General features: G+C 42.1%; 1 protein-coding gene across 1 annotated transcript in view; it reads left to right on the forward strand.

Moving 5' to 3' along the window:
• Positions 1-20201, forward strand: part of LOC147619041 (protein translocase subunit) — a 52413-nt gene extending 32212 nt beyond the window's left edge. Inside the window, exon 4 of the mRNA XM_086774257.1 lies at positions 20186-20201. The gene's annotated coding sequence lies outside the window, so the exon portion shown is untranslated. The remainder of the gene's footprint in view (positions 1-20185) is intronic.
• Positions 20202-21828: the final 1627 nt, after the last annotated feature.

The raw sequence follows: 21828 nt of genomic DNA on the forward strand, positions 1-21828 counted from the left end.
TATGTTTGCAATTGGGCATATCTAACAAGGATAAAGGGTAGTTCCTTTATGGCCTTGACACACAAATCCAATGGGAAGTGCGTATGTTTCGGCCAGCCACCTTCGAGGATGTACTCTCGCTTCTACAGAGTGCTGAAATGAAGTACAATGGTGGATAGCCCCCGACTTTCAAGCCTTCCACTCCCAAGGCACCGGTCTCAGGGAGAAAAGGCCAGAACCAAATGGAGTCTTCCCTAGGAGAGAGCACGGGAGCCTGTGGCTCCAAGAACTCAACCAATGCGCCCAAGCTCACTCGAGACCAGAAAGCTCAGGCAGGCAAGACCGGTGGGAAACTGAGTGTTGAAGAGACAGCTTACTACAAGGAGGATACGTGTTTCTTTTATCACATAGAAGGACACATTTCTAAGGATTGTCCAAAGAAGACTACCACTCCGCAAACGACCACCCCAGCCTCCACGGCTTCCGTGGTGAGCCTAGCTCCCACCGAGGCCTTAGTGGACGTCCCTAGTTCTTCGGATCCTAGTTCTTCGGTTTGTGCAATCGTTAGTCGGGAGCTCAAAGATAAGTAGAAGGGCTCCCAAGACCAAGAGTATGAGCACAACGAATTGCTCAAGACCTTTGGCTACATAGGTGGCTAGAGAGTCCTTGTCTTGTTTGACAACGACAGCACGGAGGAGGATGTGGTCATGGAACAAGCCGCTCGACAAGCCCATTTCTTGTTGACTTTGGTAGACAAAAAGGTTGAGGGATTTAGCACAGGAATGACGACGAGCATCAAGTTTGAAGCTCAAGGTGCTAAATTAGTGATTTAGGGCATAGAGTTTGTGCAAGACTTTATGTTTGTCCCTCTTGTAGGAGGAGACATAATTGTGGAAATTCAATGATTTCACAAGTTCCAGATAGACATTGATTGGGATAGGCACACTTTTTTGGATTATCTGTTATGTGTCCAAAGTCCCAGTGACCATTAAATGTAAGCCAGGAATCCCAAACTATCCTCTCATAAGCCATTTGCAGGCTAAACGAGAAATTAGGAAACGTGCACAATGTGCGATGATTTATATGTAAATTGCCTAGACGGTGGCCCATGCTTCCGAGAAGTACCTGGCTCTCTATGAAAAGTTCCAAAAGATTTTTCTTCAAGACAATCCCTCTCCCCCAGCTCCCCTTGTCTAGACTAGAGGACCACAAGATAGATCTCCTCCCAGGCTTGGATCCCCCAAGCAAGTTTCCGTACTGCTTGTCCAAGGCAATGGAATCGGAGTTGGACCGGCAACTCCAAGAACTGTTACAATCTAGCTTTATACGCCCTAGTGTGTTACAATTTGGCTTCATACGCCCTAGTGTGTTATAGGAGCTGGAGGCATACATCAAGACAGTGGAGGACAACACCAAGAAGATGTTGGGCGAACAGAAGAAGGTGTTGGATAGGGTCTTGAACCAACAGGAAAAATAGCTGGAAGGCCTCCGCAAGGAGATACAAGGCAAGAACAACAAGATTGAAGAATTGGTAGCACAGGTGAACCACCAGGAGGAGGTGATTCAGATGCTGAAAGAGACCCAACTGCAATAGCAAGGAATGCCAGAGGCTGCCCTAGTGATAGGGGAACTCCGGGTAGAAATGAAAGCCCTAAAGGCTACGGTCAAGGACCATACAATGGAGGAAGGGGAACTGAATATTCAGGAGGGTCTAAGGATTGACTTGGAGCAGTTGAAAGCTGCGAGTGATAAGTTGCGGGAAGAACTGTAGACCACTAAGAAAGATTGGGTGGAGGTGGTGAAGAAGTACAAACCCCCACGGAGCATCATACATGAGACTCTCGAGGAGGAGACACAGGAAGGATAGGGCCCTCCATGTGCGAGTGTGGGGGCTACAGGCGGGGGCTTCCCCCAAGGAGATAATTACAGGACGATTGGCCACACATTGGCCAGACTCTATGGATCAGTGCTAGAGGCGGAGCTCGGATCATTTGCAGAGAGCCAAGGATGCAGAGCGTCAGGATAGGTTGGCTTTCGGAGGAGCTACTCTACCCTTGACCACATCTTCACCCTCCTTGCCATCATTGAGGAGGGTAGAGCACTGTTGGTTTGTAGATTTCTGCAAAGCTTTTGATACTATACCCTGAGCCCGCCTCCACCATCTACAGGAGATAGGAATCCCACCTTACATGGTTTAGAGCATCATCGCCCTCTATGAATCTGTCACTGGACGAGTGAGAGGCTTAGGAGGTACATCACGAGATTTCCAGCACTATTTGGGTGAAACAGGGATGCCCTCTATCACCCACTCTTTTCGGCCTCTACATTGATGAGATCTCGAGCTTCATTGACGGATTAGGTGGGGCTGGTCCCACACTGGGAGGCATATTGATCCCCATACTACTTTATGCAAATGAAATCGTCCTCTCAGACGCAGCCGCGTGCACTCCACGGGACCTCTCTGTGGATATGCAGCCTTGAGCTTACAGTTTACTTGAGCGGTAATTCTTCCAGGCACATTTCCAAGAGCCTAGGACGAAGGGCTGGCTTTTTGACACCCTCGTCACACCTATGGAGCAGCCTTCTAGGGGCCAGATTTATCCGATGAGGATTGGCAGCGAGTTGGGAGGCCCTAGGGCATGATGTTCTCTTGTATGATCCGCAACAAACCATTAGTCCTACTCCAGATTATCCAGGCAGAGTTTGGTGCAGCCCCGATGGTAGTGGATGCACTCTTCCGGACAGTCACATACCTCCACCGCATTAGTCACATGGACCCCCCCACGTACGCGAGGCTTACCCTGGAGTCCTCAAGACAGCTAGCACTTGAGGGCCACTCTGGAGTATGGTATGATGATCACCTCATCAGCAGATCTAGGACATGCTCCACCACCATCGAGCTACCTTTCCATGTGACATAGCTGAGGGAGACCTATCGGCCATACTCATTAGCCCCATGCTTGATATTTTGGAGAGTGGTATACCATCTACTCGGAGCTAATGCTAGTAGTAGCTACTCTCATGTTTGTATGCTCTTAGACATGGGAAGAAAAAGGCAAGTGGGTACCTTTACTCACTTCTATCTCAGAGGCAACACATCAGAAGGAGGACATTGCAACCGAATCAAGTTCAGAGTCTATTACTCAAAACACAAGCAATGTCAAAGTTTGTCTTACAAAGCTGACAACTTTCAATCAGGCTCCTACACAAGTAGACTCCCTGACTATCAAGGAATGATGAGTTTCCATGGATAGTTTTGCATCGCCCCAGTGTGATAGCCATGTTTATGTTTTCTTTATGTTTTATTTTCCATTCCATGATGAGATATGCCATGGACATTATTGTATCACTTTGGTTTCATAGGTCCATTGGGTCTTTAGTAGATGCTTAATATATCTTTTTTTCTTTTTTCTCTTTGTCTCGCGCGCGCACACAAAGCCTTGTACGAATATACATAAATACATACATACGTATATACATATATTTATATATATGGATGGATGTATGCATTTATATGTGTGTGTATATATTTATATGTGTATGTTTGTATGTTTGGTGTGCGTGAGTCTAGGCGTTTCGGTCGAGCGGTTCAGAACGCACTTATCGGGGGATGAAACGTTTGTGTTTCTTGCCCCGTTTTGAGGTGAAATGTTCCGGGGTTGAAATTTCGCGGTGACACAGTGTGTCAAACCGAGATGCCAAGTTTACCAGTCATTTCTGGAGGGCATTGTTTGATAATTTTGGTACTGAACTAAACTTTTCCAGTGCATTTCACCCACAGAGTGATGGAGAGATAGAAATCTACAACCAGTTGGCCTTTGATATGTTGAAGTGTTATGTCCATGATCAACAAGGTACGTGGGAATCATATTTGCCTTAGTTCAAGCAGTTTTGAATGATTCATTTTCTTCAGCTATTGGCAGGACTCCTTATTGAAGCAGTGTTTGGAAGACCATTCTAGTTGCTATTGACCAGAATCTTGTCTTACAAGAGGCCTACACTTGACATGCCAATAAAGACTAAAGGGATGGGAAGTTCTCAGAAGGAGATTGGGTTTATCTTCGGATTATGAAGCAAAGGCTGAAAAAGGTGGGCAAGCGATGCCCAAAGTTCTCGTTTAGGAGCTTCGGTCCTTTTCCTATCCAGAGAAAGATCAATGAGGTGTCAATGAAGTTGAAGCTACCTCCGAGTTGGGCTATGCACGATGTGTTCCATGTCAGTTGGCTAAAACCATATGCAGGTCCAATCCCTTCAGAAGTGAAAGACGAAGTGAGCCAGACATACTTGATGAAGCTAAAGTGATGGTTCCAGAACACATCCTTTTGCACTACTTCAAGCATGGCTCAAGCCAAAGACAAAGACAGTTCCTCATGAAGTTTCAAGACTGAGGGAGTCATGAAGTGGTTTGGCTTGACAAAGACTTCTTTAAAGTCTATCCGGCTTTATTGACGGACTATTTGGAGGCTATGCAGCTTCCGGGGGCATCCCGTACTTGGATGCCACGTGGACTTATCTGAACAGAAGGTGTAGGACCTAGAGTGGAAAACTGGTCCCATGTGGGCCTAGTTTGGGACGAGTCAGCCAGGGTTCCACTCTTAAGGATCCAAGGTCAGGTGTGCATTGTCTTGCACATGAAGTAGTGCCAGTCCGTACTGTGAGTCTCCCTTTGAAATGATGTTAGGTGTCTTGAGTAGTTGGTTTGCAACTAGTTGCCAGGCATCTGTAGAAGCATGTAGGTTGCATGTAGAAAAGTGGGCAACCCTTTGGGCTACCTCAGGAAGGGAGTGAATACCGCTTTCACTTGACATGGGGCAGGCTTTTAGGCCACCCTAAAGAGGGCCAAGAGGCCCAAGATAGGGCCAGCATGGTGTTGGCCAGCCTTAGGGTGTCCTGGACAGCATGGCGGCCAGGCCTAGGGGCCTGGGCTGCTCGTCGGCCAGCCCTGTTGGCCTTGGCCAGCCAGTTGGTTAGGCCATAGTGGCGCAGACAAGACAGCACATACGGCGGCTAGAACACATCAAAAGGCGGCCAATTCATTAAAGTGATCAAAGCGCCTATTGAAGAGCAGTAGACCAGGTTGTGGGGGAAAAAACAACTGGCCGACCCCTTTAAGAGCCAGCCAACCAGCATCAGAAGTGGGTATAAGAACCCCAAGCATAAAACGGTCTAGGCATCTCATAATTCATAGAGGTTGTTGAATTCCAAGGGCCAGGATAGCCAAGGGGAGCTCTTAGCCAAGGTGAAGAGTGTAGGTCAAGAACCAGATTTTATTTGTAGATTTGCATTATCCTCATAAAGCAATTATGGAGCATCCCTGGAGTTGCAGCGGCAGTTGGCCATTCGCATTCTTAGCCAAGGGGCTAGTTCCTCTCCTTGTGATCGCTTGTGGAGCTCATTTGGTCACATAGCGTCAAAGAAGAAGAACCGCCTTGGCATAGAAAAGCGAATGATCTAGTCTTTGTTAATGCAAACTTGCGTTTGCTTAACAAGTTTGTTGGGGAGTTCGTGGAGAAGCGCTTCATTGTCTTCGGGTCTCATAGTGACGATGACTCAGTTGGTAGTCATAGAGCAAAGGGTGATGCAAGTGTTGCGGATTCTCCTGATGCCACATATGCAGACTTGTCATTCCCATGATTGATCATTGTACTATGTAACTTCATTGTTGACTTCTCTCATTATATTATGTTTTGTACATCTATAATTTCAATGTATTTTGATTTTTTTTTTAAAAATATTCAAAAGTGAAGATATGACGTAGTGCTCCCCCGTTTTTCCCATCCCCCGAAATGTTCCCGTTTCTAAGGATCAAAACGTTCCTCTATTCCCGTTCCTTGGTAACTTTGGTCCATGCCTTGCCGTCAGGTTCACATGGTAGACATGATCACTTGGTCGGGTCTCCACGTCCAATTTCTACAGCAGTTTGACATTAATAAGATTGTGGATGCTACGAGGATCAAATAGGATGTGTACAGTTTCCCCTGAATACATAGGTATGAGATCATTGGGTCCAAAAACTTCCATACTAAAGTTACAATCGATGCAAGAACTATGATCAAGAATTGTGGTATAAACGGAAGTAATCTTAGGGTTACTTGTAATCTCGGTGAAGTGAGCTATCTTAGGCTTCTAGTTTTTCTATGCTTGAGGGTAACTCTCTTTCCAATGGCATGTCTAGCTACAAGTTTAGCCCTGGCTCTCCCGAATGTTCTAGAGGTTCTATTCGGTCCTCTAAGTCTTCTTGGAATTTGGGTTGATCTGAATTCTGGGGATCAGATTCTAAGTTTTGAAAGCCTTCACAAACCTAAACTTTGGTTTATGTTTGGAATTATTTGGCTTAGAGTTGCCTGAGCTTTTCTGCTTCTCAGGAACATTCTTCTTACTCTTGCCGGTTTACGGTCGAGGGACAGTCCTCGGATAAATCCGAGCAAGGTGACCGCATCCATGTGCGTCCCCTTTGCCTGCAACTCTCTAAACTTGTGCAAATAGGTCTCAAAAGACATGGTCTTCATATCCATTTGTGCAAATAGGTGTCAAAAGACATGGTCTTCATATCCATCTCTGCAAATTTGGATACCATGTCATACTCATCCTCCACGTGGAGGAACTCATCCTGGAACATCTGCTCGAAACTAGCCCAAAGAGTAGGCTTGTTCAAAAGCTCTCTCCACCATGACAAGGCTTTCTGTTTGAGGAGGCCGAAACTTCCGAGCGTCTTGAAGACGATGGAATTCAAAATGAACATTCCATCTATTCAGCCATGCATCAACCACTTCCTGGGTTCTCTCCTTCCTCTCCCACGAAAAGACTTTTGGAGTGAAGAACGGAGTTGTTGAAATATGCTCTGTAGGTGCGGGAGTACTTGCCACCACCTTGATCTGCTGATGCAATAAAGTGATCTCCTTTGGGAGATTAGCCATCTCATTTCCTTGATTCCTTAGGGTAGAGATCTCTGCTCGGAGTTTCTGCATCTTGCTGTCGAAGTAAGCCTTCTCTACCACAACTATCTCCTCCTCTTCCACCACTATGGTATGGTGGCCAAGCTTAGTATCATGGCCAGGCTCACCAACGCCCGCCCTTATATCTTTCGGTTCTTGCTCATGATCCAATAAATCATTGGTAAAGTAGAGGGGTTGGGGTGTGGCCATGGATATGAGACATGGAAGAGAGAAAAAAAACAAGGGTGTATCTCTGTTATTGCAAAAAGAAAGGAAAGTTGATATGTGCTGATTTTGAATTTCCAGAAAAGCGAGGGAAAAAACTAAAGGAAAATCTGAGACCACTTTTACATATGCAACTTCATATTTGACTTCTCTCATTATATTATGTGTTGTACATCTATAATGTCAATGTATTTTGATTTTTTTTCATAAAAATATTCAAAAGTGAAGATATGATGCAGCGCTCCCCCATTCCTTCCATCCCCCGAAATGTTCCTGTTTCCAAGGATCAAAACGTTCCTCTATTCCCATTCCTTGGTAACTTTGGTCCATGCCCTGCCGCCAGGTTCACATGGTAGACATGATCTCTTGGTTGGGTCTCCACGTCCAATTTCTACAGCAGTTTGACATTAATAAGATTGTGAGTGCTACGAGGATCAAATAGGATGTGTACAGTTTCCCCTGAATACATATGTATGAGATCATTGGGTTCCATGCTAAAGTTACAATCGATGCAAGAACTATGATCAAGAATTGTGGTATAAACGGAAGTAATCTTAGGGTTACTTGTAATCTCGGTGAAGTGAGCTATCTTAGGCTTCTAGTTTTTCTATGCTTGAGGGTGACTCTCTTGCCAATGGCCTGTCTAGCTCCAAGTTTAGCCCTGTTGGGTAGGAGGGCAGCTAGCCTGCGCGCGCACACACACAACCTCAAGCACAGAGAAACGTGAGAGTGCTTGAGGTTGTGTGTGTGTGTGCGGGCTAGCTGCCCTCCTACCCAACATTGGTATCAAAGCCTGGTTAGGGTTAGGGTTAGGGTTACACCCTGCTACCCCCCCAACAATAGGGTTAGGGTTTGCCCCTTGCTGCCCTTCAGCTTTTTGCTTTAGCCTATTGCACACATCATACACGCCACACTCACCCTTGCTGTTGGCGACCTGCACTGCACGACTGTACCAATGCCGTACAGTGAACCAGTTGCGCCGTACAAGCGCCACGGTCGACCGTACATTGATGTGCGCTACCTACTGGAGCTTACCTACGCTGCTGTGCGCCGACTGTAGCTGTGCGCAGCGCCGCCTGTACTAGAGCCGCTGCCTTCGTTGCCCTGTGCCGTCCTGTACCAGAGCCACCGCCGTTGATTGTACTAGCGCCGACCACTGACCTGCCCCTCCTACCCAACAAGCCATGGCTCTCTAGAATGTTCTAGAGGTTCTATTCGGTCCTCTAAGTCTTCTTGGAATTTGGGTTGATCCGAATTCTGGGGATCAGATTCTGAATTTTGGAAGCCTTCACAAAGCTAAACTTTCGTTTATGTTTGGAATTATTTGGTTTAGAGTTGCCTGAGCTTTTTTGCTTCTCAGGAACATTCTTCTTACTCTTGCCGGTAACTATCTCTTCATAAATCTTTGCAAAACAAATAGCATCCTCCATTGTTTTGCAATTGTTGTTCCTCACTTGAGGCTTATGATCGAAGGATAGTCCTCGAATAAATCCGAGCAAGGTGATTGCATCTATGTGCGTCCCCTTTGCCTGCAACTCTCTAAACTTGTGCAAATGGGTCTCAAAAGACATGGTCTTCATATCCATATGTGCAAATAGGTGTCACAAGACCTGGTCTTCATATCCATCTCCGCAAATTTGGATACCATGTCATACTCATCCTCCACGTGGAGGAACTCATCCTGGAACATCTGCTCGAAACTAGCCCAAAGAGTAGGCTTGTTCAAAAGCTCTCTCCACCATGACAAGGCTTTCTCTTTGAGGAGGCCGAATCTTCCGAGCGTCTTGAAGACAATGGAATTCAAAATGAACATTCCATCTATTCAGCCATGCATCAACCACTTCCCGGGTTCTCTCCTTCCTCTCCCATGAAAAGACTTTTGGGGTGAAGAACGGAGTTGTAGGTGCGGGAGTACTTGCCACCACCTTCTGCAGAATAGTGATCTGCTTATGCAATAAAGTGATCTCCTTTCGGAGATTAGCCATCTCATTTCCTTGATTCCTTAGGGTAGAGATCTCTGCTCGGAGTTTCTGCATCTTGCTGTCGAAGTAAGCCTTCTCCACCACAACTATCTCCTCCTCTTCCACCACTACGGTATGGTGGCCAAGCTCAGTATCATGGCCAGGCTCACCAATGTCTGCCCTTATATCTTCCCGTTCATGCTCATGATCCAATAAATCATTGGTAAAGTAGAGGGGTTGGGGTGTCGCCATGGATATGAGACATGGAAGAGATAAAAAAAACTAGGGTGTATCTCTGTTATTGCAAAAAGAAAATCTGAGATCATCGGGTGAAACCCCTTACCCAAGCCTTCTTGAGCTCCGTGTACAAGAAGATGGATGTGAATTCTGCTCCTCACTTTGTCCCACGTTGAATGTATGGAAGTCTCTCCGTTTCATGGTTGAATAGGTAAGATGTGCTCTATTATATAGGCTGCCCCTAACCTTTGTAAAAAAAAAAACACTTAGTGCTTTTTCTTTAAAAAACTAGCTGCCCTGCTTGTAGAAACTCTAAAAGTGGCCTGAGGTGTCCTATTTTGATGGTTGCTTTTTAAAAAACAACTCGCATGCTTTTGATGTGTTTTAAGAAAAAATGCTCCAAAATTACAGCTGTCGCTTTCTCCTCCTCCTGGTGGGGCCGGCCTTGCTAGCGCACATCATATGTTTGTACTTGCATGTAAGCATACACATGCTATGGTGCCCTGCTCTAACTTTTTCTCTGTTGTGGCCACCCTGGTCCCTCTCTCCCTTCTCTTCTGCACCAAACAACAACTGCTGTTCTGTATGAAGCCAGTTGTCTCATACTTTTCTGTGCATGGTAACCAATTTGTTGCCCACATGAAGTTCTGCGCACAGGCTGCAACCAGCCTTTTTCTGCAAATTCAGGACTCTACGATTCAAGCCCTTGCCCACATGCTTTCCCAACATGTCAAGGGTATCATATGTAATGAATCGCAGCCCTTTAGAGAGTTAAACCACAGAGAAAGCAAGGGTCTGCACATCCCTATGCGCATGAGTCTCCATGTTCCCCTTCTCTGAGAATTCACATACAACTTGGTAGTAACCCTAGAAATACACGGGAATCCCGACGTGAAATAACCAGGAAAGACACGCAAACCTTTGTAGACTCCATGTTTAGGTCGCTCTAATACCAAGTGTAAGAGGCCTCCCAAGCATGTCTAACCAAGATTTCTTAAACACAGTCCAACACAAGATTAGAGAAACCAACTAAAAGGGGTGAAGGCAAGCTCACCACCCAACCATAGGATCAGTACTTCAATCCACCCTCGAGCTAGGGGCTAAGGTTCCACTCCACATATACATTCCAGTCAGCAGTTGTGTCCCATATCACTAGTGCTTACCCACAGGGGTCCTTGGCAAGAGTATCTGCGATCTGCCATGTCCACGACAAGAGTAGAAACTCTGGTCCAGACACAGACCCAAGAAGTGCACTGCACGACTGACCACACAATAATAACGCAAGGCATCACTTAGTGATAACTACCGCTATAAATAGCTAATCTTCTATAGATAGCCAGTAGCGTAGTTTTATTAATTTTGAACCTTAGCCCTTTGTATCTATGTGCTATCTCCTATTCCAAGGGCCCCCTAACCTTGCTGGATTAGGCCTGCTACTTGGAGGATTAGCTCTAGCTACATAACATACTTCCCCTCCTCAAACGTTTCCACTCTTGTATACAAAATCTGCTTCTCTGAGCAGCTATGTTGTTTATGGTAGCTCTGCTGCTACACAAGCATATTGCACCTACGATATAGCTCTTTTCTATTGCCTCAGAGTCGGCCTTGCTTCCTTGTGGCATCAACTACCAAGAGATGCTAGCCCTGGCCGTCTGTAGGCCGCCTCTTAACTTGCTTCCCCTTGCTTTGGTTGTGGCCGCTTGTGATGGTAGAATCTGGGTCCTGTTTGGGTTCAGTTACAGCCACTCTGGCCGCCCGTGTGTAATGGTTGAGTCTTTGGATTCTCTGTGAGCTACAGCCACTCTGGGAAGCCAGCCATTGGAAGGACCTCAGCAGGACAGATTCATGTTCAATCAAAGTTTTTTAAGCCCAGTGGGCAAGTTCTCTTTGATCGCTTGTTCCCTTGGTGAAATAATAATGTAGACTTGAATCTCAGTTTGCAGAAAAAAGCATTTTTGTTACTAGTACTGCATTAGTGAGTAAGATTATGAACTCCTTTTTGCTGAACTTTATCTAGCGTTGCATCCACACAATGAAATCTGAAATTTTAATTGTGTTTGCTTACTAAATCACCAAATGAACAATGGCCTTTTGTGAACCCATGGCTCAAATGGTTAAAGTGTTCGGTTTCAACCAGGAGGTTAGAGGTGCAAGTCCTCTTTTGCCTTTGATTATTGCATTACATTCACCGTCAAGTTGACACCATTAATCGGGAAAAACACCGTAAACATTGCATGTGAACTCACCTATTTGTCACCATTGTCATTGATTGAGCAAAGCTGAAAATGATCACCAATCATGCTCATGACTTAGATTTGTTGATTTGTTTGATTGTTGCCCTTGTTGCATTTTGCCAAGTGTTGAAGTAGAGTTCTGCTTGTCGATGTTGCCTTCTTGTGAACTAGTCCCATCTTTATGTTGCCTCCTTGCGAACTGGTCTAAGAAACCCTTCTCAATCTGATTCCAAATGTTGACCTTTAGGGTTACACATGCCTAAGCTAAAGGATAGACATGGTGCATTTAGGAGAGAGGGATGTGACTAACTGAAAGTGAGAGAGTAGATGATTGCATGATACAATGATTTACTTATGATTGACGATCAATCTAAACTTCACAAAGTACAATGTTTTTATAGCAACGGAACCATTGTTAAGCCATGGCGAGGTGCTCTCTAGTCCGGGCATTCGTAGGTTGATGGAATACCCATGAGATGCCGCCCAAGAGCTCGTCTCTTACCCAAACCCTTGGACAATGAATAAGGAATAAGGAAAGAAAGAATCTCCGCTTGTCGTATCTTTTCTCTCAAAGATTTGTTTCAGAAACGGTCTGATACAGTGATAGTCCATCCATTCGAGTTTGTTCTTGTTAACTCACCATATCAAGAAGAGCCTTAGAAAGCTTGTATGGATCTGTCAAAAATAGCCGTCTTGAGAGGTAAGTTTACTAAAACTGGTTGTTGGGCACTCCTCAAGGATCTGTTTTGAGAACCAATCATATGTCTCAAGTCCTGACCTTAAGGAGCATCCACACACCAGGTCTGAGTCTATGTTGGCTACTTTGAAAAACCCGCTATTTTAGTCAATACAGTTTACTATAAGCAAAAATTGAAAAATTGGGAAACGAATTGGCTGAGAAAAGAACTTACGTGATAGTTTCATTGAAAACTTTAAGCCTTAGGCTTTTACTCATGAACAATGCGATAGCAGATTCATTTCTTGCTCACGTTGGTGAATTGCACGAGAGTATTCAATTTAGAATACTGCAATCTATTTTAGGATCATACGCAGTAGAGCTAAGAGGGACTACTTTGATCATAGATTACTATCAACAAAACACTTGGGATCAAGGTTGGGAAGAAAACCTCGTGTACATTCAATTGTGGTGCATACTGGGGTTTGTTGAACACATTGAATTTGTTACATTCACTTTTAGATATTCTCGGGATTGGTACACTGGAGATTATTTTGGGGAATTGAGAACAACACCTTTTTAGGACTTTAGACCTTTCCTAAATTTAATCAACAGGTTACCATGCTCATTTGACAAAATCGATAGAAATCGAATAGAGAGAGGAATTGAAGAAGAAATAAGAGAAGGGTAATATTCAAATTTCCTCTTTCCAAAAGCTAGAGTGTTTGGTTATTAGCCCTTTAGAGTTCTAGACTCAATTGGGCATCTATCGTATGAACTTGAGAAGTGGTAGAGTCTTAAATAGCTCTCGGTTTGGAGGATCTAACAGGGCTCATGCACCCACTGTAGGCAGTGGAATTGAGACCGTTAGATCTAAGGGAGTTGGATTGAGAACAAGATTGCATGAGGAATCAAGTAGTGAGTTAGACCACATATCAATTGAGAGTGGAGACTCTTGGTTGTAATGAGGCAAATGCAAAGATATGGGAAGAGGAAGTACTCTTGAAAGGAGCTTGGGAAATTGGAGCTTCAATTGGATTCCTAGAATTCACTTTCCATAACACCCATGATAAAAGAATCCAACCCACTACTCCTTAGTCACCCTATGACTTTGTAGTACCCAATTCCTTAGCAGAAACTTATAGGGTAGAAGCTACAGGCCTTGTGCTATATGATTGTATCAATACTGTGGTTCCACCTGTTTCTTTGGGTGAATACTTGTTTGCTCATTCATCAACAAGAATTTTGCCTATGCTTACAACTACGGCTATAGCCTTGATCAGACTAATAAATGCAACAGTAGGTCCAGATCCAAACGCAGGATTGTGTCATCCTGTTCCCACCTACACTCACCCAAGAGTGCACACAGTACCAGCCGGGAGAGGTGTAGCAGTGAGGACTCATGTCCCTCCACCACTGGATAGACCAATTCTAGTAGAACCTCCGGTTAATCCTGCACCACCTCCAAGAATGGTATCAACTGATGATGCCATAAGGATGGTAGAAGATATTGCAAGAGCAGTTGCGGCCAGGGAACCTCTATCTCCTATGGCAGATTTGCCACATGGACCTTGAGAAATGGAATGTGATAGATGAAACTCTAGAGTCCGGAGTGTATCCAAGGCTATGCACAAATTCACTTGGTTTGCAGATGGCCATGTCCATTTAGAAACCTTTGAGCAAGTATGTGAAGCTTTGTATGTTAATGATGATCCCACAAGGATCAGAGCATTTGGATTCACCCTAGAGCATGAGGCTGCCAAATGGTTTAGAACTTTAAAACCAGAGGGGACATCAACTTATGAAGATTTGAAGCAATCCTTTTTGATTGCTTATACCAAGACTGGTGCCAAGTGGAGCTCAGTGAACTAGCTCAATACTCATAAACAAAAACAAGAATAGACGATTTGAGAATATATCAACAGAGCTAAGTATCTTTATAACAGGTGTGAACCTGAAGAGAAACCTAGCCAAACACGATTGATATCACTCTTCTTAGAAGGTTTACAAAATGAAAGATTGCATAATATGCTGTTTGCAGGAAGGCATACAGCATATCATTGATTACAATGAGTGTGCATTGGATGCCATTGATTATAATGATAACTTTATGGGACCACCCAAAGAAGTTCATGGCTTTGAAGCATCATTAAAAACGAGATCGGGAAGTGATAAATCAGGCGGACGTAGGAATGATGCAAGAAAAGAGGACCCTGATCTGATTAGAAAATTGCTAAAGTAGTTAAAAGATAAATTTAAGATCATTCCAAAAGAGGGACATGGTTTGGTGTGCATATTTTAAATCCAATCATACGACAACATAATGTCCTCACTTAAAACCAAGGCATAATATATGGAGTGGCTATAGAGTGTGTCAATTAAAATGGCGGATGGTTCTCTCGAACGACCATTTGGCAAGGTAAGTCGGATGCGCATGGAAACATGTGGCATAAATTTTGAGCTTACATTTGTTATTATGGATTTGCCAAGAACAACTAACTATGATGTTACCTTAGGAAGGCCATTCATGAGACAATTGTTGATGATTCATGACCAGGAAACTAATAACATTTATCTTTGAAAAGAAGAGAAATTTATCAAAGTCAATTTGGCTAATCACAATGCTCACCCAGTCATTAGGTCTCCAATAGATCTGGATTCTGATACTACTTCTCATTCAAGGGAATCCACTGTAACTAGTGTATGTCTTATGTGCACGGGAAAGATTAATCATCTAGAGAAGAATTTTTTTGCTGAAAAAACACATTATATAAATTGAGACCTAGACATTAGTCTGAACCAGATTGCAACGGAGATCAATTGTCATAACCATTCCAGATCCAACATACTGTGAAAATTGGATGCAATTATTGGCAACTATGGATGCAATACCGGAAAAAATTAGAACCAAGTTCTGGAAAGATGAAAAGATGGAAGCTAATTTGTTTATGATGAATCCCGTATCGAAAAAGAAAATTATAGTGATGAAGCTTCAAGAAGAAGTGATTGTGAAGAATTCCTTTATAAGAAGGTAAGAATAGCAAAAAAGAAACTGGGAAGAATTAGGAACCAACCTTTGAGGATTAGGCCAAAACCTCATCCTAATCTTGAAAGTGAGAATCATTCCTTACAATATGTGGGTGTGGTGCAATAATCCTATGATAAGTTAGTTCAAACTATAGGAGAGGATTTGAATTTATTCAAACCCTTGAGTCAGTTAGAGAAGCCATTGATCATTCTGAAACATCTTCTGAAGAGACATCCTCCGAAAAGATGACCCAAAGTGCCAAAAAGAAGAAGAAAAAGCTTTTGAAAGAAGCCGAAAAAGAAGCAAAATGGAAAACTGGGAAAGAGGAACAGCTTGAAGAAGATGTGTCCAGAATCCCAGAGTATTGCAGAAACTATAACATAGGAAAAAACTTGGTTTACGATGAAAAGGCTACGAGAACCAAGGAAGAAAGTGCGGGACCCTCATATGAAGGACCTGATGAGGTCAAAAAGGTTAATCTTGCTGAACTTGGTGAAGAGCCTAAACCGGTTTACATTGCTACAGACTTAATAGGAGCAGAGGAGAAGGTTCTTATTGATCATTTGAAGGAATTCAAAGATGTATTTTCTTGGTTATGCACAGATATGAAAGGGGTGCTACCTGAAGTTCGCAAGCACACTATTCGTATTATGGATGATGTCCAACCGGTAAGGCAACGGTCTCGTCCTATGAATCCAAATTATGCAAAATTATTTCAAGGAACTTGACAAGCTCATCAAGGTTGAGTTCATTTATGAAATTGAACACATTGGATGGGTTTCACTAAATGTGGTATGCCAAAGAAGGTGTGTTGACCTGAAAAAAGTCAATGCCACCACAGTTAAGGACCATCATACTTTGCCATTCACTAAACATGTATTAGAAAGGGTAGTTGGAAATGAGTCTTATAGCTTTTTGGATGATTTCTCAAGCTACAATCAAGTTCAAATTAGTCGTGCTAATCAACATAAGTCAACTTTCATTACTGAATGGGCACTTTTTCTTACAAGTATATGCCTTTTGGTTGACCAATGCTCCAACAACCTTCCAAAGGCTAATGTGTAGAGCTTTCTGGGACTGTCTAAGAGAATTTCTTGAAATCTTTATGGATGATTTGGCTGTAGCATCACTTTGGAATGAACACTTAAACTGCGTGTTTCTTAGATGTAGACTCTATAGAATCTCTTTGAATCTAGAGAAATGCCAATTCATGGTAAAGCATGAAGTAATCTTGGGACACATAGTCTCTAAAAATTTGAAAGAGAGTCATCAGCATCACTCTGCGTGCAAACTCAAATAGAACTTCACACACCTGCTAAGGTCAAATCAATAGTCTCGTGATTCTTTACTTGGGTGTATCTTGCACTTAGTGTAGACTAAGAGAGAACATTTAGAACACAAGTCTCCCAAAGCACTTGTATATCTACAAAAGCACCTACTTTGGCATGCATCTTCATCAAAAAAAGCATTTTCAAGCACAATATTAAGCCCATAATTGGAAATCTCATCATAAAGCACTTGTGAATGAGAAAGAGCACCACATTTGGCATACATATCCATCCAAACATTTTCAAGCACAATAGTATTCCAAGCAACCTCTTGTCTAACAATCTCATCATAAATTTCCCATTGTCATCACAACTGTTGCTATATTGCCATATGCCTTGAAGCTACAAGAGAGAAGGTCACAAAGTAACTTCCACAAGCCTTCAAGGTGCAAGCAAAGGTACTGCACTGCATTTGAGGTTGTGGAGGCCCTAAGGCTACATTGATTCATACTTTGTCTCTCTTGAGCATATTGTGCAAGCAGTAAAGACCAAGAAACATTTCAAAGAAAAAACTCCTTTCATTGGTGCTTTCAAAAGAGTTATCACATTATTTGATATTACCAAGGCATTTCTCTGCATTATATTTTTCTTAGCAACCCTTTGTCTTGCAATTTCACCATGAATTTGGTAATCCTCATTGGTTTCTTTAGTTTGCCACCACAGACTTTTAGAATCAATCACAACAAAATCTTAAGGGGTAAGTAAAGGCCATTGCTCTTTTAGAGCGATGATCCCTATGCATCCGTTCAAAATAGTCAATTGCTTGCTCACCTTCATTGCGCTAGACATAGTTGAGAATTGAAGTATTCTAAGAGATACCATCCGATGAAAAAGCTCATCGTGCACTTGTTATGCTTTTGCAAGAGCACCACACTTGGAATTTACATATCCACTATAGCTTTTTCCAAGAACAACATCGATTCCCAGTAATCCATGTCTAGCAATCACATCATGATTTTTTTTCCTCCTCGTCAATTTCTCATATGCTGCCACCAGAGGCTTAAGAATTAAAAGCTAATGCATTTTGAGAGAGGCCCTTGCATGGCATGCATTTGAAAGTTCACTGCTTTCATAGCGTTGTTAACAATATCCTAACCTTCCCCATGTTACCTTCCCTTATGTTGTCACACTCTTTCAAGATGCAAAGAAAAAGGCATTACACATGGTGAGAGGAGTCCAAAACAATGTGAAATATCCTAACCTAACCCTCGTAGGCATATCTTGCAATAAAAAAATTCATCCTTGTTCTTATACATATTAAGAACTACATATCTTGTGCTGAGTGCAGATTTAAAAAATAAGTTCATGCTCTTATGCCTTTCAAGAAATTATTTTCTTTTGTTTATGCACCAGAATGAAGCCCTCTCCTCCTCCATGTAGATGCACATAAACACACTCTCTCTCTAGGAACATCAGTTCAAGTGATGGCATCCTGCGAGGGGAGCTCATAAGGGCTTGTGGTGCACGAGCACGACACTTAGCATACATATTCACCAGAGCACTACCAAAAATAGGATAGACCTTTCTCACCTTGGCCATAGCTTGAAATTATTGCACTCTAAGAGAGACAACATCTCAATCCATTGTGCCTTTGTTAAAGTTCCACATTTTGCATACATATCAAAACATTTCCAAGATCCTAGTAACCTCTATCTAGCCATCTCATCATGAATTTTCTAAACCCTTGTAAGCTGGTCCTATCTTTGACCATGCATGTGAAGGTCATGAGGTCTTTGCCCTACTGAAGTCTTAAAAAAAATCAATTATTAGCCTGAACTTGTTCCCCCTTATCACCTTCTCCTATGATCCTAAGCTTGCTTGATATATGTTGATTGCATCTATTTTGCAAAGCTTTCAAGTTACAAGCTGCCTGCTTTTGGAGAAGTTGCACACAAAGATCTTTCCCAACGTAGCCATACTAGGCATATCCTGTAATTATTGCACTCCAAGAAACAACTCAAGCCATTGTGCTTTTGCAAAAGGATCATGTTTGACGTCATTTGACATACATATTCATTAAAGCGTTCCCAGGTAGCCAACAACCCTGTCTTGACATTTCCTCATGTTTTAACTACCATTTGTAAGCTGTTCCTATCTTTCTAGATGCACACAAAGGTCACCACTACTTCTTTGTAGTGCATCACTTCAAGAAGTTCCAATGCTTAATAACTCAAACCAACAATCTGTACCAAATGGTTTAGTGCTTGCTCACCTTGGCCTTGGCAACAACACTTTGCATACATATCACTAATCTTGGAGAGAAGCCAACATGCTGCATTCCCACGAGTTCAATGCTTTTTCACCTTTGTCTTCTTGTTATGCATCTCCAACTTTTGGAGTAAAGACCTTTGTGTTACATGCATTTGTAACAGTTCAATGCTTGTACCTCCCATATTTTGAGGGAGGTCCCTGCATTGTATGTGTGTAACAATTCAATGATGACAAACTGCTGTAAACAATTCAATGTTCAACCCCTCTCTCTCTCTCTCTCCCTCCTTTTGTCTCTCTCTCTCTCTCACACACAAACACATCGTAAAATCTCTCTCTCTCCCTCTCTCTCTCTCTCTCTTTCTCAAACACACACACACACACACACATACACACACACACACACACACTTAGTGAAATCTCTCTCTCTCTCTCTCTCTCTCTCTCTCTCTCTCTCTCGTATGTTTACCAAATTACCGCTACACAGAGAGATGTCAACATTTATGCTTTTTCTACTAGAGTACTTCACGTGGTATATGGTTTAACATCAGAGGCACTTTCCGAGTGGGTTTTTCCCTTCGGTCATCTAGGTGTGAAGGGAATCGTTAGCTAGGTTTTCATATATAAGTTTCATAACCTTACTCTTAAAAACAATAATAATCATTACAGATTGTTCTCAGCTTCAGCTCTCCTCTGCAGTAGCACTCCTATTTCTTGTGTACATGCATCCAAGATTTGATCTTTCCTTTGCAATCTTGAAACTTATATTCCGTGATTAATATAAGATTATATTGATTTCATGTGTATTTTATCTCACTCTACTTTGTAGGTATTGTGGGTGCTTTGAGTGTGTGAGAGGTTGAATTTCTCATTGATTTTCATCAGTGGTATGAGAGTAGATTCGACATCATCCATTGTTTTTCTTCTTTTGCCATTTTTCTCTTGTAGTTTGAATGTGTTTTAGAGATTTACATTACACTCCGTTTACTGCTGCAGTTTCTAATTCAGTGGTTTTTTGAGCTTTCTCTCTAAGCTCAATTAATGCTGCTAATTTTAACTACTCAATTAGGATTGCTTTTAGAAGTGCATTTAGCCATTTGATTAACTACGTAATTAGCAAGGTTTACTAGGCTACATAACGCTTCATTAGCACACTGACCATTCGGAGCAAATAAGGCCGTGCGTAATCACTCTTGCATTAATTATGCCATGTTTTTTGTAGGCCAATTTTTTTTTTTTAATTCGTGCCACATTGCATTTCACTCTTTGCATCATCTTGTTCTCTGCATCATAACACGAGTAGCACCTTCCACAAGGCTTTCCTTGTATCATTTATAAGCGAATAAATCAACCAATTTTGTACAACTTCCGCAGGATTGCCCTTTAATCGGTTGATCCAAGTGAGAAAGACTCTTATTTAGCCACATCTTTGAATGTTTGGTTTATGCATTCTGGTGCTTCAAAACGCATCACATCCTTAAGACCTTGGTTAAGGGCATGAACCTGCTTAAAAAAGGTCACACAATTGCATGTCACCTTTTCTCTTTTGCCTATAAAAGGTGCTGGATCAATCATTTTAACTAAAACCAATGGTGAGCTTTTACACCCACATAACTTCCTATATGTACCCGGAATCAAGAAGATTCTACTTTTGGTCCCTATCCTAGGAAAGGGGGGTAGCATTTGAGGATGACAAATGTGTAGTCCGTGGATAGAGAAAATGGAATGCCCATTTTCTTGACTGGTTCTCTTAGAGTTAAGAATTTGTATCAAATTAATGACCAGGATTAAATGGTGTATGAAAACAGGTTAACATATATCTCAGCCTTGGGGTTGGGCAATTGATTTTCTACATATTCAAGGCCATTCCTCACACCAAAATGTGGGGAACTAGGGTGGAACCCCACGAGCAAGTTGAAGCTAATGTACTCTATCACTAAGTTACAAGCTTGTTGTTAACTTTTGGGTATTGTAAATATAGAACTTTTGTGTTTATTTTAGATTGATACCTTCAGTAGGGTAAGTTTTTTTTGGCAAAGCAAGGGTTTAATAGCATGTACCACGTTTTAATAGCATGTACCATGTTTTAATAAAACTCTACAACTTCATACTATGTAGTATTCTTAACTTTTTCTTCTCTTTGGAATAGATAAATAAAAATTATCGTACCATCCATAAGTAGTATGGTTGATTGATTTCTAAGGCTATGCTGGTATCTTGGCATGGAGTAATTGATTTTTAATATACCCTAGTCAAGTTGCTAACTCTTCTTATAAAAGTGGGGAGGATAGGATTTGAACTCATATCAATCACATTAAGATTCATGCACTCCACCATTAAGCTACACAAACTATAGCTTTTGTTTATGTTTTGGATTGATACCTTTAATAGGGCAAGCTTGTTCTAGTCAAGAAGAACTTAAATAATGTAGATTACACAACACTATAATATCAAACTATACAAAAGTCTTTGGTTTTGTTTTGTGAGAGATGAATAAAATCGTAGTACTACACAAAATAATGGTTGTATCCTAGTTTACTATACCCTAATTAAACATGCAATGGCACAATGGCTTCTTTTCTTAAAAATATCTTGCAAGAGAAATGAAAATTTTATAGAATCCAAATAAATAAATTAGTACATGAAAACTTTGAGACCTTATTAGTGCTTCCAAGCTTCTAATGCTTGCAAAAATCGATAGCTTTATGAATCATTAGAATTATTATAGTTATGGAAGATAAGGAATTACAAGGAGGAGGAGTCGGAGGATGAGGAGACGTGAGGACAACAATATGCTTAAATCGCTACTATTGATATGTTGATATCAACTCGAGGATGAGTGAAAAAAGGGAATCTAAGGAGGCTCATAGCTAGATGTAAAAACTATGATTAATTAAACATGGTAACACCACACTTAATAAAATTAAGAAGACAAGATTATAGAGAAAACACACATAAAAGAGCATGGCATTACATCAATTTATAGTTCTCACTTGTTGATGGAGATCCGTAATCAA

The sequence above is a fragment of the Cibotium barometz genome, chromosome 34 (assembly GCF_041138505.1).
Source record: "Cibotium barometz isolate CiBa-2024 chromosome 34, ASM4113850v1, whole genome shotgun sequence".
NCBI lineage: Eukaryota > Viridiplantae > Streptophyta > Polypodiopsida > Cyatheales > Cibotiaceae > Cibotium > Cibotium barometz.